Source organism: Capsicum annuum, chromosome 9 (assembly GCF_002878395.1).
Source record: "Capsicum annuum cultivar UCD-10X-F1 chromosome 9, UCD10Xv1.1, whole genome shotgun sequence".
NCBI lineage: Eukaryota > Viridiplantae > Streptophyta > Magnoliopsida > Solanales > Solanaceae > Capsicum > Capsicum annuum.
In genome coordinates this window covers 70,686,829-70,706,290 of record NC_061119.1, presented here as the reverse complement: position 1 = coordinate 70,706,290, position 19,462 = coordinate 70,686,829, and positions in this window count along the sequence as shown.

Below are 19,462 nucleotides of genomic sequence, written 5' to 3'. Positions count from 1 at the left end.
GAGTATGTGAAAAAATAATTAAGACTTGTTTTGTCTAAAGCCTTTCACAACAAGTCTTGCCTTGTATGTGTCAATAGTACCACCAATTTTTCTTTTACTTATGAATATCCATTTAAAACATAAAATTTATTTTCTAGAGGAAGATCAACCAACTCCCAAGTATGATTGCTCAAGATTGAATCAATCTCACTATTGACTACCTCTTTCTAAAAAGATAAGTCAATAAATGACATTATTTTTCTAAATATTTTAGGATCAATTTCAATAAAAATGATTCAAAATCTGATCCAAAGGAAGTTGACATTTTTGATCGCTTATTAATCCTTGGATTCTCTTTATTAAGTACATTCTTCTTTGGTTTATTCCTAAGTTGTTTAGAAACTTTACTAGATAGCTCATGTCCAATCTTATACGATAAATGTGTTCAAAAAACTCAGTATTATCTAATTCAATTATCGTATTATCATGGATATCTAGATGTTTGAATATATGAACAAAAAATAGACCCTCTTTACTATTTGTAGCATATTCAATGAAAACATAGTCCACGGTCTTTGATCCAATTTTCACCCTTTTGAATATAGGAACTTGGACTTTCATTAGACACCCCTATACTTTAAAATATTTCAATTGAGTTTCCTTATTTTCCATTTATTATATGGAATATATTGTGTCTTGCTATAGGTCATTATTGAGTATTCAATCAGTTTTAAGGATAGCTTCTACCCACAAGTTTTGCAATAAATCTGAACTTATGAGTAAGACATTCATCATTTTCTTCAACATTTGATTTTTTATTTTCACAATCTCATTTGAATGTGGTGAATATGGGGTAGTAGTTTGATGGACTATTTTATTTTTCAAACATATCCTCATAAAAAGGAGATTCAATCTCTCCACCCATATCACTTCTTATCGTTTTGATATTTTTATCCAACTTAATTTTAGCTTTAGGTTTATATTGCCTAAATCCATGTACTTCTTCATTCTTACAATTTAGCAAATAAACATAGCAATATCTAGTGTAGTTGTCAGTAAATGTTATGAAGTAATTTTTCACACCACGTGATAATGTTGACTTCATATCACAAATTTTGGTGTGCATTACATCTAAGGGATTGTAATTCCTTACAACAAACTTATATGGATGATTCCACACATATTTGACACTTTAATTTATTGCAATCAAAGTTAGACAACACTTTCAAACAAATCAGTTTTCGCAAAATTTTTTTAATTGATATCTCCTTAACAACCATGCCATAAATCATTTGACTCAAGCAATTAAGAAGAAGTCTCAGCTTTCTTCATTTCAACAACCGTTACATTAAAATTGAAAAGGCCCTCATTGAGGTAGCCCTTTCTTGCATACATTTGTTTGTTTCTTATTACAATTTTCTCTGAAACAAACACACACTTAAACCTATTTTTAATGAGAAGTATTGTTGACACTAAGTTCTTCCTAATAGTAGGACATAGAGAATAGTGTGAGAGTCAACACCTTGTCATAAGTTATTTTAAGAATATCTTGTCACTTTTTTCAGCCTTTATTGTTGCATTATTTTTCATGAAGATCACTTCTTTGAGACCAATGGTATTATAAGTAGTAAAAGCTTCTCTGTCCGCACAAACATGTCTAGTGGCTCCTAAATCAAACCATAATTCATTTGAATTTCTGACTAGATTGAATTTAGTGATCATCGCATACATACTTTCAATATTTTCAATTGCTTCCAATATGTTTATCTAATTTCTTTTCTTTTTCTTATTCAAATTGACTACTTAGATCTTTTTGACCAACATTACTACAGTTGTAGCACTTTTCTTTGAATATTTTCTTATTTTTCTTTTTCTCTTGTCCAAAAGATTTCTTTCTTTTCTTATTAGTTAGAGCATCATCCATAACGTGATTTGCAACCATCATTGATGATTTCTCATTCAACTCATTATCCTCTTCTATCTTGAGACGACTCATAAGATCTAAACTAGAAATTGGTTTTCAATCATTACTTATTTTAAAAAATTAAGATCTCTATTTGTGAACATTTACATTACAAGTTTGGTTAACCAAAATGACATCATTTGTTGTCATTCTTTGAAGTTCTCAATATTTTTCACTTTCTCTGTTGTTTCCATTATTGGAGAAATATCTGAATGACTTAATGACACAATATTGGCTGTCGTTAAAACAACACCATTCACAATCGAATCAATTTATTATTTTTTTCATTCGTCATTTTTCTGTTAATCTTTGTTGTACACTTTAATATTTCACAATACTAATAATAAAAATATTAATCTTAAACAAACTTGTTTCTTGACAACGATGAAGTTTTTATATCTACAAATCATCAATCGAATGAACTTTAAAATGCAATGAATTTTTTATGACTCAAATTAGAATCAAATTCAAACAGGGTGAAACCCCACAAGTTTTAAACTCAAGAAACCAATATAGAGAGTTCAATGAATCAATAAAGTTCTTTTCTTCTTCGAACCTAATTTCCACATTGATTTCTCGGTGAAGGTTTTTTATTCTTCCAACCAAGGGAGTAGAATATCACTAGACTTAGTCTCCATAGAGTCAGTCTCAATATAGATTACAAAAGTACTTAATCTGTAAATGGTGATTTTTTTGTCCACCAAACAAGCACAAAAAATAAGCATTTTTTCTATAATTTTCATAAGATTGTTGTTTTTTGGGTTTAGTAAAAATCTATATTCTTCAACAATAACTTCAAACACATGTTCAAACAAACATATGAACAATCAAATAAAGTTGTAACTCTGTATTTACAACTTTGAACTTATAACAAAAAGTTTAACCAAAATTATGAACAACCAAAAATTGAAGTTCAAACTATTTTGTTTGAAATAACAAAATTAAATATTCAGAAAGAGATAAATATTGGAAGATTCAAGGCCCTCAAATTCATGGTATGTTGTAATGCCTCAAGTTTTTACCCTGGACGCGACACGGTGCTCATAATCTCAAAGGACCACAAGCTAACCCATGACTGGTACCTGCTGTAATAACTGAATAACAATAATACTAAAATATGCAAAAACTAAGCGGAAAACTAGCCATAATGTTTAATACTGTAAATAATACTGAATATGGTATCACAATTCCAAAACTGAACATCAATACTGCAAACTAAACAACTGTCTAAAAATACTCTAGTCTGAAAAGCCTCTAAATTGTCTAAACTATGGAGTAACTCTGACTACTAAATATGAAATGAAACACACGCTAAAATAAATAATCATGTACTAGAACTATGAGGACTTACCACTAACATTGTATGCTGAGAGTCTGAACTGCTAAGGTTGCTCAGGAGCCCCTGCGTCTGAACCTATGATATAAGACATCATAGCACAAAAGAAAAGCATGTATCAGTACTTTGAATGTACTGGAATGCTCAGTGAGGTGGGATTATATGCATGGGTTCATATGCATGAAAAATACTAACTGAATCTCATGAGTATGACTGAATAAGAGTACATGTATGAATGTGTAAACCATACAGAGATCATAATAACATAAAATACTGGATTACTGGTAACTGAATGACTGTATCCAACAGTCTTGATTCTATGGAACTATACTGAGTCCCATACTGAGCTGAGTGACTATGTATGACAATCCTAAATCTATGAAAATGAATTGAGTTCCATACTAAGACTGAATCTAAAACTGGGACTGTAGGAAGTAATCATCTTACTGACATGCCTGTTCTCTAACTAATTTGGGGACCAACCTGTAACCCTAGTAGGAAGGGTGTCAATATCATGCCATGGATAAGGACAAATGCTGATTCACTCTCATTTGGCAGTTACTCTGAATGAGAATGGTGGTACCCTCAACTGGCAGGTAGATTACCTCATCAACACTCAACTGGCAGGTTGATGTCTCAACCTACGCTGGCTACGTCATTCTGGCATACAATAACTACTTCTAAGGATTTCACCCTCTACTGTCAGGTGACTCCCCATCCTTGGGTTCACTCGATGCTGAATCCTACACCCAACTGAATAGACACTGGACTGAATTCTAAATTATTCTAGGCTAGACTGAACTGTTATTGATCATACTGTATAACTTAACTGAACTGATTTTACTTAACTGAGCTGGACTGATCCTAAGTTCATTGAGTTTTTCCTAAGTTTTGTAACTGGCTCTAGACAAGCAGCTAAGTTGTCGGATATTAAATATCCTCGGACTCGATAGCATAAACTTAAAAGGCATGGCATAATTTTGTGACATGGTAATTAACTACTTAATCATCATTAATTCATTTGGGCATTCAAGCAATCACTTGCATGACATAACTTGCATACATGCTAACATGATATAATTTTACTATTCAACTCACATGGACAAAAATTCATCAAACACTTGTGGCACACAATATATGTACCTAATACTAACACAACATTTATGCATCATGATTCAATTTCAATTACACAATTCCAGGAGTTTCGACATGGATTCACATGATACAGCACACACATCAATTAACTCTACATGAATCTTGCAATAAATCATGAATACACTTTAATTCAAATCATGGAAATCATTAAATCACTCTACATGAACTTTAAAAGAGTTTCTTGGAATCCAAGGGTGGATGGAACCCTTGGATGAACACTTCACATACCTTAGTTGGTGAATTCTGAAAAATTTACGATGGAATTTTGAGTTTTGAGTTTGAATTTAATTCACCTAAGGCTTTTGTTCTTGAGAAATTTGTGAAAGAATGATTACATTTTGTTGAATGTGGGCTAAATTTCATGTCATGAGGGATGAAAAGCATGGGAAAATACTTAATTATCCTTGAGGATGCGGCCTTTTAATTACAAAAAAATTGAATCATCAACGCGCAGGCCGACACGCTGCATCGTTGGCATCAATGTGATAGCCAACGCACAATGTTGAGTCCACGTCAATTCACTAGAAATTACACTGAGTTAAGGGAAAAATTATCTGCTGATGCGATGGATGATGCAACATATCAAGATTGCATAGACTCACTATTTTGGTCATTCGAACATAATATAAAAAAGGTCTGAAAATCCGAAACTCTTTTAGAAACACCTATTGACATTCCTGATCATGAATTAACTTAAATATCAACATTTAATGGATGTAATGGTCACCAAATAAGATTGCCAACTTTGGAATGCTAAAATAGCATTAAGTATGAATACTTAGCCAGAATTCTTTAAGTCTGGGACTCCCTTAACAAGCTTAAAAGAATGAATTAAGCTAAGAATTTTGTGGGGTCTTATAATATCTCCCCCTTAAGAATATTTATCCTCGAATGAGATTGACTAAGTAGAGAGAAGTGGTAGACTGAAATTGCTTACTGAACATGAATACCTTAAACATGATTATCTGACTGGCATTACAGACATACTAAATATACATATTTGATGCATGAATACATAACTGATCTGACTGCTGAACATATGACTGAATATGCAATGGTAACTGATACCAAGTTCATAATGGAAAATCTAAGCATGAAACTGAATAAGCTTAAGAAAGACTATTACCTTGAGCTAAATCTGAGTTTATGGAGAAGAGGTGAGGATACTTGGTCTGCATATCTACTTCTACTTCCCAAGTAGCTCCCTCAATGGACTGATTCCACCAAAGAACTTTGACTAGGGGAACTTCTTTGTTCCTCAGTTTGTGAATCTTATAATCAAGGATTTTGACTAGAATCTCTTCGTAAGAGAGGCTGTTCTGAACATCTATGCCCTCTATGGGGACTACAACTAATAAGTCACCTATACATTTCTTTAGCAAGGAGACATGAAATACTTGATGGACTGAAGATAGATCTGAAGGCAACTCAAGATTGTAAGCTACCTTTTCAAAACAGTAGAGATTTTGGTAAGGACCGGCATATCGGGGACTGAGTTTCCCCTTCTTACCAAAATGGTTTACTACTTTTATAGGAGAGATTTTCAAGTACACATAGTCTCTAATCTCGAACTCTAGATCCTTTCTGCACACATCTGCGTACGATTTTTGTCGGCTCTGAGCTGTCTTAAGCCTTTCCTTAATTAGCTGAACTTTCTTTAAGGTATCAAATACTATATCAGGACCTACGATTGTGGCCTCACCTACTTCAAACCAACCATTAGGAGATCTACACCTCTTTTTCTAAAGCACTTCAAAGAGAGACATCTGAATACTGGAATGATAGTTGTTGATGTATGCAAAATTAATCAAAGGCAAGTGGTCATCCCAACTACCTTTAAAACCTATCGTACATACTCATAGAAGTCTGAATGGTCCTTTCTGCTTGACCATCTGTCTGATGGTAAAAGGTTGTACTGAGGTAAACTTGGGTACCAAGACCCTTTTGGAATGTTTTCCAGAAATGAGAGGTAACTGGGTACCTCTATCTGAGATAATGGACAATAAAACATCTCTAAATCTAATCAACTCCCTGATATATAGCATGGCATAATCCTTAGTTGAGTAAGAGGTATGGGATGGTAGGAAATAAAATAATATGTTCATCCTATTTACAATGACCCAAACTGAATCATGTTGACGACGAGTATGGCGCAAACATATTACAAAGTCTATATTCACTCTTTTCTATTTCTAGGTGGGAATGCTGAACTCCTACATAGAGCCACCAGGCTTCTGATGCTCAATTTTAACTTGCTAACATGTCGAGCACTTAGCCATAAACTCTACAATATCTTTCTCCATCGCACTCCACCAATAGATCTCTCACAAATCATGGTACATCTTAGTGGCCCCTGTATGAATAGAGTAGCGCACTCCATGTGCTTCTGGAAGAATTCGCTGCCTCAAGTCATCTACGCCTGGTACACATAGTCGACCCTGACAACCCAAAACACCATCTACCCCTTGGGAGAAAACCTCTAACTTCTGATCTCTGACTGATTCTTTCAACATGACCAGACTAGGATCTTTATCCTGCTTTTCTTTCACTTCGGAAACTAGGGGTGATTCTAAACTACTCTGCATCCATTTACTACCTTCTACTGAATCGACTAAGCGGACACCTAGTGGGGCTAGCTGATGAACTTCCTGAGCTAACTTATTCTTATTATCCTTGATATGAGTAATACTACCCTTAGACATTCTACTTAGAGCGTTGGCCACTACATTGTCCTTTCTTGGATAATACAGGATACTTATATCATAGTCTTTCAACAACTCCTATCACCTTCTCTGATGGAGGTTTAGGTCTTTCTGAGAGAATACATACTACAGGCTCTTATGGTCTGTGAACACATCAACGTGCACACTATACAAATAGTGCCTACAAATCTTTAAGGAAAATACTACTACTGCTAGCTCAAGATCATAAGTAGGATAGTTCTTCTCATGGGGTTTAAGAAGCCTAGAGGAATAGGCTATGACCTTACCTCTCTGCATCAGAACACACCATAAGCCAACTCTGGAGGCATCACAATACACCACAAAGTCGTCTGAACCATCTGGTAAGATCAAAACTGGAGCTGTAGTGAGTCGTGTATTCTACTCCTAAAACCTATTCTCACAAGAATCTGACCACTAGAATTTGACTTTTTTCTGATTCAATCTAGACATAGAGGATGCAATAGATGAAAATCCCTCAACGAACCATTGGTAATAGCCCGCCAAACCTAAGAAACTCCTAATATCTGATGGAGAGATGGACCTGGGCCAGTTTCTTACTGCTTCGGTCTTTTTGGGATAACTCTAATGCCATCACCAAAAATTATATGGCCGAGAAAAGCTACTGACCTTATCCAAAAATCGCACTTACAAAATTTGGTGAATGATTGATGATTTTTGAGAGTCTATAATACTATTCTGAGATGGTCTGTATAATTATGTTCACTACAGAAATAATGAGAATGTCATCTATAAAGACTATGACAAACATGTCCAAGTACTGCTTGAACACACGGTTCATCATGTCCATAAAAATTGTTGGGGCATTGGTAAGACCAAAGGGCGTGACTAAGAATTCAAAGTAACCATACCGAGTTCAAAAAGCTATTTTTGGGATCTCACAGTCCCTAATCTGAGGTGATGAAAGCCTGATTTAAGGTTTATCTTAGAGAAGTAACTAGCACCCTGAAGTTGGTCAAACAAGTCATCGATTCTTATGCATAAATAAAATCGATGCGCCCCACGAGGGCATACTAGTCCTGATGAATCCCTTATCTAGGAAATTCTTTAACTATTCTTTTAATTCTCTGAGTTCTGCTGGAGCCATTTTGTATGGAGTAATAGATATTAGCTGAGTATCTGGAAGAAGATTAATTCCAAAATCAAGTTCCCTTTCGGGAGAAACTCTGGGAATTTCATCGGGAAACACATTTGGGAATTCACATACTACTGACACTGACTCAAGAGTAGGCATTTCTAAATTAGAGTCCTGGACTCAAACAAAATGGTACACATATCGCTTAGATATTATTTTCCTAGACTCAAGGTTAAAAATAAGCTGACCCCTAAGTACTGAAGTACTGTCCCTCACTCTAGGATTGGTTTGCTTAGAAATTGGAATCGAACAATTCTGTGTTTGCAGTCGACTAAGGCATAGCAGGAATGAAGCCAATCCATACCGAGAATGACATCAAAATCAGTCATCTCTAATTTAACTAAATCTGCTAAAGTGATTTTTTTAGATATCATAATCGAGCATTTCTTATATACCAACCTGGCTATGATGGATTTACCCACTGGGGCAGAGACTGAGAAAGGCCCTACTAGAATTTTGAGACTAACTCCAAAATCAACTTGGATATATGGAGTAACAAAGGACAAATAAGTTCCTGCATCTAGCAAAGCATAAACATGCAATTGGAAAAAATTTAACGTACTAGTGACCATATCTGGAGAACTCTCCTGATCCTATTAAGACTGGAGAGCATAGAGTCTATTTGGGAGCTGACTATTGGTGGCACTGGAAATGGCACCCTACTGATTTAGGCGGCCGAACTGAGCAGGGGGACGATTATTCTGACCCTGAGAACCTGACTGGGGACAATCTCTGACTCTGTTGTCGGACTTGCCATACCTGAAAGACACATGAATATCTGTTCTACAGATACCTAGTGTTTTCTGCCAGACTTCTGACAAAGGGGATTGGTTTGGGCACTGCTAACACTGCCCTAGAGTTTAGGGCCTGGTGCCCCATCCCTATTATCATCTCTAAATTTTGCCACAAGAGCACTGGCTGAGGACGGATCTAGGAATAAATATTTCAGATGAAACTGAGAATGATTCCCACCCTTTGACTTAGGTTGAGCAAAGTTAAAACTACCTATTCTCACTCTTTTGCTCTCCCTCTCCTTCTCTTTATTCTTGTTCTCTTTTATTTACTAAGCATAGACCATAAGCCTGGATATGTCTTTCTCTTTAATAAGCATTGTGGTCCTATACTTCTTGACCACGCTGAAGACACCCCTGACATAAACTTACTCATTCGGGATCTGCAATGTGCCACCACATGAGGAGCATATCTAGATAATTGATTAAGCTTGAGAAAATACTCTTTCACTATTATATTGCCCTACTTTAGATTGATAAATTCTAGAACTTCGTTTCTCTCAACTCTAGTGGGAAGAACCTATCTATAAAAGTAGTGGCAAACTCCTCCCACTCTATAGGCCCTGCATCTACGCCCATCTTTACTTTCCATTGTTTACATCATGAGTAAGACACATTCTACAATTGATATGCGGTGAACTCAGTACTCTCAATCACGGTTACCCCCATAATATTAGTAACCTTTTGTACCTAATCAAGAAATTCCTAAGTGTCCTCATCTGAATTTGACCTGGTAAATGATGGGGGTTCATTCGGGTGAAGTCCTGAATCCTAGCAGCAATAATATTGGCCACTGGGTTGGCCGAAATGGCAGCTGAGTGTTCATTCAGGGCTGCCACAGAATGAGCTACGGTGGTGAAGTCTGCTGTGAACTCAGTGTGAGAGATGTGTTTATCCAGTGGATCTGGCTGGACGGGCTAGGGTTCTGGCTGGTCTCCTATTCCACTTCTCTTAGTCCTCTTTGGAGGCATATTTCTGTAAACAAAATAGAAAGGATTATACTGAGAGTTTAACTATAGCTCATGATCACTCACATGACCTGAATACTAAATAAAGGGAAACTTTTCCTAAAACATCCCGTAGCCTCCTGTCCATAAGTGTGGGGCGTAACACACCCATCCATAAGACTCAATTAGATGCAACTTTCAAACTTTCTAGGACTCTATTGAACCTTAGGCTCTGATACCAAGTTTTTCACCTCGAGTCTATACCCCGGACACTACACGGTGATCATAATCTAGAAGGACCATAAGTTAACCCATGACTAGTACCTTCGATAATAACTAAATAATAATAATACTAAAATATATAGAAATTAGGTGGAAAACTGGCCATAAGGTTCAATACTATAAATAATATTGAATATGGTATCACAATACAAAGACTAAACATCAATACTGAAAACTGAACAACTATCTAAAAATACTCTAGTCTGAAAAGCCTTTAAACTGTCTGAACTGTGGAGTTGATAGGACAAGTCCCCAACTAACTCCAACCACTAAAAATAGACTAAAATGCTAAAATAAATAATCACATCCTTAAACTATGAAGACTCACCACTAACTCTATATGCTGAGAGTCTAAACTGCTAAGGGTGATTAGGAGCCCGTGCATCTTAACCTATGATATAAGAGATCATAGCGTAAAAAAACCATACGTCAGTACTTTGAATGTACTGGTATACTTAGTAATGAAGGATAAATTCATGGGTTTATATGCATGAACAATATTAACTGAATATCATGAGTATGACTGAATGAGAGTATATGTATGAATGTGTAAACTGTACTAAGATGATAATAACACTGAATACTAGATTACTGGTAACTGAATGACTTATCTGACAATCTTGATTCTATGGAACTATACTGAGTCTCGTTCTGAGCTAAGTGACTATGTCTGGCAGTACTGAATCTGCAGAACTACACTAAGTTTCATACTAAGACTGAATCTAAAACTGAGATTGTGGGAAGTAATCATCTAACCGACATACTTCTTCTCTAACTGATTTGGGGTCCAACTTATAACCCCAGTTAAAAGGGTGTCAATACCGTGCCATTGGTAAGGATAAGTGTTGAGTCACCCTCATCTGGCAGGAACTCTCAACGAGAATGGTGGTACCCTCAACAGGAAGGTAGATCACCTCATCTACTCTCAACCGGCAGGTTGATGTCTCAACCTATGCTGGCTACGTAGTTCTATAATGCAAGGACTACTTCTAAGGATTTCACCCTCTACTGGCAGGTGAGTCTCAATCCTTGGGTTTACTTGGTGCTGAATCTTTCTCCCAACTGAATAGACACTAGACCGAATTCTAAACTGTACTAGGCTAGACTGAACTATTACTGATCATACTATACAACTGAACTGAACTAATTTTGATGAACTGAGTTAGACTGGTACTGAATTTACTGAAGTTTTCCTAAGTTTTGTAAGTGATTGAATTCTATTGATCGAGACATGACTGATTCCACTCTGTGACTGACCATGGTTGTAGACAAGCAGCTATGTTTTCGGGTATTAAATACCACCAGGACTCGATAGCATAAATTTAAAAGGCATGGAATAATCTTGAGACATGGTAATTAACTACTTAGTCATCATTCATTCATTTGGGCATTCAAGGAAACACTTGCATGACATGAACTTGCATACATGCTAACATGATATAATTTCACTATTAAACTTACATGGACAATTCATCAAACACTTATGGGGCACAATATATGCACCTAACACTAGTACAACATATAGGCATCATGATTCAATTCCAATTACCCAATTACAAGAGTTTCAACATGGATTCACATGATAAAGCACACATATCAATTAACTCTACATGATTCTTGTAATAATCATGAATACACTTTAATTCAAATCATGGAAATCATGAAATTACTCTACATGAACTTTAAAATTATTTCTTGGACACAAATGGTAGAAGGAACCCTTGGATGAACACTTGACATACCATAGTTGGTGAATTCTCGAAAATTAACGATGGAATCTTTAGTTTGAATTTAATTCACCTAGGGTTTTTGTTCTTGAGAAATTTGTGAAAGAATGATTATATTTTGCTAAAAGAGGGCTAAATTTCTTGTTATAGGGGCTTAAGGGCGTGGGAAAAAGAATTAATTAGCCCTGCGGACGCGGCCTTTTAATTACAAAAAAATTGAATCATCGACGCGCAGGCCAACAGTCCTAGTTGTTGGCATCGACGCGATAGCCAATGCGCCATGTTGATTCACTGGAAATTGCATTGAGCAGAGGAAAAAATTATTTGTCAAAGCGATGGACAACATGACGCATCAAGATCGCATCGACTCACTATTTTGTTCATGCGAACAGGATCTAAACAAGGTCTGAAAAATCCTAAACTTTTTCGAAAATACCTATTGACATTCCTGATCATGAATTAACTCAAATATCAATATTTAATGGACATAAAGGTCGTGAAATAAGATTTACAACTTTTGAAGGCTAAAATAACACTAAGTCTTAATACCTAGCTTGAATTTTCTAAGTGTGGAACTCCCTAAACAAGCTTAAAGGACTAAATTAAGCTAAGAGTTTTTTGGGGTCTTACAAATGTCCTTAAGAAAATTATTCTCCTTAAATATCTGAGGTTCTGGAATATATCCTTTCACGATAAAATGAATCATTTTAATAGAATATTTGTACCTCAAAATTTGTTGAAATGTGAACGTACTCAATGAAAGTAAATCACACGAGTTTTTCAAGAAAAAAGGAGTGTTTTTACATCAATATTTCATGTATGTACCTGAATTAAAATTTAGGTATATGTAGTAAAAATGGTGTTGCTTCATGAAGAGAAGTAATAATTCAAAAAGGTACACCTCTTCATGAAGTTACAATTCTTCAGAAAAGGTTAAATCTTTGGAAAAGTCACAACCAATTAGAAGGTCATAATCATCCACAGTTAAAAGGTGTCTATTTAAATTGTATTTTTTCTCTTGATGTCTTTTCAATAAAAATACCTATTCATTTTCCATCCACAACAATGTAGAATTATTTGTCCTTTTCTCTATTCAACATTTGGTTATTAGAATATATAGTTGAAGAAATTAGTTTTCGACTCATATGAAGATTCATTTCAAAAATTGAATGAGTTTTGTAGTTCTTTGAGTGGGTATCATTGAAATTCATTTGACACACGTACAAGTAGACAATATACATAGATTTTGAGTCAAACTAAATGTAATTCGAACATATTTGGAGTAAAACATCCATAGTTCAAATACCTTAAAGATATCACTGCCATAATATTTATCACTGATATAGGGCGTGGAGATATTTTTGTGGATACATAGATCTATATAATACTAAAGAAATATACGCAGAGCCGACTGGACAGTGAAGCTTCTTAGGCCTTCGCTTTAGGCCCCTAAATTTTAAGGGGACCCATTTTCTAAAATAGTATATGTATATGTTAATTAATTTTTCAAAAAACTATATTGCATAAACTACAAAATGTTTATTCTTTTCATTCAAAATAATTGGTATATTTTACTTTTCAAAAGTTAATTTGATTAATTTCAAAATTAAATTATATTAGATCCATTTAATATATTAAAAAATAAAAACATCAAATATTCATAAACTACATAAAAAGCTCTGTAGATTACAAATTTTAAGTTGAATATAATTCAACCCTCTAAAATGAAACATGACAAGTAATTTGATATGATGCAATTTTAATAAAAAAAGAAACGTTTGAAATTATACAATGATAGTACCATTGAATTCTTTTTAGGTAATATGAACAAACATTTAGATCCTTATGTTCTTTAATGTGTAAACATTTTGGATCATTTACATTTGAAATTTGAAATAGATGAAGTAACTAGAAAAAATTGAAGGAAAGTTGTCATTTAAGTCTTGAATGAAGGATTGGTGACATTAACCAACTTAAAGGGTCAAACATAATTATGAAACTTCATTATGCTAATTGTGAAATTGATTAATAGTTTTAAAACTTTTTAATCTTTTCAAAAATACAAATCAACCCACACACATCTCCTCTCTAAATTAATTATCTCTTCCCCCTCTCTCTTGATAGTTTTTCTCAACTTCTCCCAACCAACAGTTTTTCAAATTTCTCCCTTCAATCTCCGATGAATTCAACCTTCGACGACAAATATTTGGGCTTTGAGTTCCTTTTTGACTTTTAACCATCAATCAATTTGATAGTCTTGCTCTCGGGCCACAACATTTTCGAGTTCTTCATCATCCCCTTTCTTCTTTCATAAGAAAAAAATTATGGATTTTTAGTTTTGAAGAAAAAGAGGAACTTGAGTCAACTTCTCTTCTAGTATTGATTAATAATTTTAATATTTGTTGCTTTATTTGAAATATGGTTTGAAGAAAATCCTAATTTTTGGTATTTCTTCTCTTTTCTTTTCAGAGTGAAATTTTATTATTTATTTTTTGTTGTGCTTTTTGAAGTTTGACTTTTTCTATTTGTATTTGTACAAACAAAATAACAATGTTGGTGGTTTTGGTGTTGCGCCCGTTATAGGGTTGATTTGTTCTTTTTCTTTTTGAAAATAGTGTCTTTGATATTAAATGGTGATATTGCTGTTGTTTTATTGAACAAAATCTTTCTACAATTTTTTGGGAAATAGATTAACTATCTGATCCAACAAATTAGACATATGATACAACTGATTTACCATCTATTATAATAGAGGAATAATCAGATTAAAAATTTAATACAACAGATTAACCCTCTAATGCAACAGATTAACTATCTGATGTAATAGATTTATCATTTGATGCAATAGAAGAACCATTGAATTAATAATCTAATGAAATATATAACCATTTGATGCAACAGATTTACCATCTGATACAACAGAAGATCCATAAGATAAAAATATAATGCAACATATTAACCATCTAATGCAACAAATTTACCATCTAATACAATAAAGGACAACTGGATTAAAAATCTATTGCAACGGATTAACCATATGATACAATTTATTTAGGATATGATGCAATAAATTTACCATCGAACTAACCATCTGATGCAATAGATGAACCATCCGTTGGATAAAATCCTATCAACTATTCCAACAGAACGACATGTCCAAGACTCAATTTTTTCCAACAGATCATTTATTTTTTATGATAGATGACCCTTCTATTGGAAGAAATCTAAATAATATTGATAGTTGATAACAGTTCTAACAGATCACTCATATATTGCAACAGATCTTTTATCTATATCACAAACCAGTCATCAGTTTCAACAGATGAGTGATTTGTTTTTATTACTCCAATAGATTTCTCATATGATCCAATAGGTTATTTATATGTTGCAATAGATAGTCTACTTAGTGCAACAGATATGTGATCTATTGGAACTATTAGTTTATTGTTGTACATGTTAGATTTACTGTTATCCTTTTTTAATGATACATTAATTGATTTTAATCTATTATATTTTTCTGTTATTTTTAAATAATATGGTTCCAAAAGGAAAAGAAACCAAATCAAGTCCAAGTAAAGGAACAAGTGAAGCAGCTAGGATACATCCACCACTCTATAATCTTGCTTTACAAGTGATATTTCTATTTGAAATAGAAGATAATGAACATGGTGAAGAGGAATGTTTCAAAAGAGATGATATAAATGCTAGTATCCCTTCCAGTGAAGAGTTGGTCAAAACCTTCAGCATTTTTAGTATCCTATAAGAATGTAGTGCTATGGTGCCATCAATTTAACTGGTGATTTTGTGGTTAAGCCATCCATGTGAAAATCTTTCGACGTTTTTCAAAAAATGCTTTAAGAACAAAAATTGGATGCTTATTTAAGGGAAAAGCATCTTTGGGCAATATCTTGATTTGTTGGAGTATAGCAATGCTTGTTTTGAAACTAAAATGGTATATGATCTTCTCAAGCATAGGTTTATGTATGAAAATAAAGATAAGATGGATGAGGTGTGGATAAATTACTCTGGCATGCCTATTTGTTTTAGATGGAAGGAGTTTGCTATAGTTAATAGACTAAAATGTTATCCTCCATCTCCTTCTCAAGTTATACCTATTCTAACACAAAAAAGCTCCCCGCAAACCCAAAAAAGGCAAAGGCAAAGACAAGTAAACTGATGGTGATGACTTGGTGTCCTTTGTTGGTCCAAACTTCAAAAATAAAAAATTGATAGAAGCGTTGAAAGGTAAAAGAGTTTCAAAGAAGCAGAAACAATCATTGTTCTTGGTTTGGTTTGTACATAATATTATTTGGGAAAGAGACTTTAACAATAATATACCTCTTTGTTTAATAAAGCTCTTTGAGGATCTTGAGGTATTTAACAGCTATCCTTGGGGTTATGAAAGCTTCAAAATTGCTGTCAAATATTTGTTGACTTCATTAATGCCATAGATAGTCAATTTATATGGCTTTCCATGGGCTTTCATGGTAAATTTTCTTTTATTATGATTCATTTATATTTTATTAAATAATACTTTTGATTTATTGACATTATTTTATCGGCTTGGGCATTTGAAACCATTCATTATTTGAGACAACAAGTGAACTATTAGTAAGAAGTTTCATGTCCAAGAATCCTGAGATGGTTATCTGCCAAAACTGATAAAAATAAAAAAAAATTGATCTCTTCACTGTCCTGGATGATGTATTAAGTCTAATTCTAATTAAATTTTTTTAATTAATGATTTTTTAAATCATCTACTCATTATTCTAATATATGTACTAATTTATTCTAGATTTGTGCATCCGTTGCTTATTCCGACCACTCAAAAGTTGAATATGCCATAGTCTATTCAAACTCTATCGGACCCTAAGGTCATTGAAAGAATTAAAAAGAAATTTTTTAGAGCAACAACCATCACAAGAAAAATAATTTTGGAAGGTGGGCTTGTTAATGTTGATGGTGTTAGTGGTAGTAGTGGTGTTGCTGTTGGGTCTAATGATTCTCCTCTTACAATTTTTGAAACAACAAACCATTATGAGTTTGATCATACTGGTTTTACAGATTTTGCCCCTCCTAGAGAATGTTCTTCATGCAAATGTCAAGACTGCAAGGCAAAACATGAAGGAATGATTAATACTATTGATGCATTAACATCTATTGTAAAGGTATTGACATCAAAGAGGGGTGTCATTCCATCAAAGAGGATTTCATATCCATCCACTTCATTAGACATTAAGGACAAGAGGAGATGGAAAGTAACTTCCAAGACATTATCAAGCATCTAAAAAGAAAAATTACAACTCCTCTGTCGTTGTGTTGCACTATTGACCAAAGTATAAGGGCCACACGAGAGCAGCATGAGCTAAATTAGGTGAATATGTATAATTTGTTTCAACTAACAAATAGACACATATCTAGTTCACTAGAAGAAACAACTACTGAAAATTATCAATCAACTATATACAACTATTGCAACAGTTGACTAACCTGTTGTATCAGATGTAGTATCTATTACAACATGTCTCATCTATTTTAGAAAATCTAATATATTTTCATACCATTTTTAGTTGTGCCAACAAATAACCTATCTGTTGCAATAGATGGGTAATCTGTTGGGACAAATTAAATTAAGACTTTCTACTTTTTAGTTTTTCCAAACAGATGAGTCATATACTGAAACTGATGGGTCATCCATTGGAAATTATCATAAAGGTCTTCCACATGTTTTAATTTGTCCCAACTGATGATCCATGTATTGTAATAGACTAATAATCTATTTGGGACAATTTAAAATAAGAGGAAGACCTATTTAATTTGCTAAAACATATGATTTATCTTTTTTCATTTTTTTGTATCTCTGTGATTAGCATTGACAAATCTGGATTTTCAGTTGAATATCACATTAGAATCTACTGCTGAGCAACATTGACAATATGCTATTCTTTTATGGAAATACGGTGAAGTGAAAGCGTAGAAATAGTACACAAGGGACATTAAAGATCCATGATGACCACATCCGAATTTCATAGCACCGGATGAAGAACATCTTGTCCATGTTGAATTTATCTTAATAGCTTAAGTCTGTCAATGTAATAACCTTACCTCTCCTTAGGAATTATTGGCATCAAAAGTTAAATTGTTGATTTATATGTTAAGATCTCTACCTATAATAATTTTTCTACATTTCATTTATTTGTTGATTTATTTCATATAATTTCCAAAGGTTTTGATTTATTTTATTTTGACTATGAACTTATTAATTAAACAAACGACATATATAATGATTTATCAAACAGATTTAGACATATATAGGAATGTGTAGGTCATCGATTGAAATTATCAAACATGTCTTCCCACTATTTTGATTTGTTCCAATAGATGACCTATCTGTTGTAACAAATAGACTTAGATATAAACATATGCATAATGCAAGAGATGACAATCATATTATAATAGATAAAGTATCTCTCTGAAAAAATAGACTATCTGTTACAATAGTTAGAAAACTTGTTGCATTATTAGAAATTCAATTTTCATCAAATATATAAAATTATCACTACATGTGAAGTGAAGTGACTTGAAATAAAAAATTATTATGGTGTTTGCATTTCTACATCTTCTTCTTTATACACAGGCTCTAAGCATCTAGTTAGTACCCCATAAGACCAAACCTATTGCATGTTTTCAAAAGCATTATTGCACAAAGAGGTCATTGGCTTGGCCATTTCTATGTCGATCAGTAAACATTTGATATGTGCAAGCACGTACGACCCGCACATGACACAGGTTTCATATTTAGGAAGGCTAATGTCCTTGTTTTGACCTTTAAAATTCCATGTTTTCTTGATCAATACTTTCGCTGAAAAGTGATCCATCAGTTTAATCTACCTCAACAATTTATGAAACACCTCCAACAGTGGCTGCATATGAGGAAAAAAAGGGCCTCATCGAAGACAGGTAAGTTTCAATCATAAATCTTCATCATTTTGTCCTCGAGTAGTATCTCAAGAGAAATAAAATGTTTTACCTCTATATTCATGGCTGCAAGAATCCTCTTTTCATTGGTACAGTCCTTGTCATGTGGATATGACCTCTTCCCTCTAAAATATTTAATCATATCTTCATCCCATTTAAATGCAGAAACTAATGAATCAAATCCTGGGCCACCAGGAGTTGATGCTAGCTTAGTGAGCTCATCATACCTATCCTTGAAATTGTTGTAGAAGTTTAGGTCCATTATCCTCCCAGCAACATCATAAGCATTCGGGTATGCTAATTGCCTTCCCCTCATAAGGCAGAGAATTTCATCAACATACTATGTTATAAGAAGACAATTTTTAAATAGGTTAGTAATTTTTATTTTAAAAAGAAAAATAAAGTGGAAAGATGAAATGGATGGACCA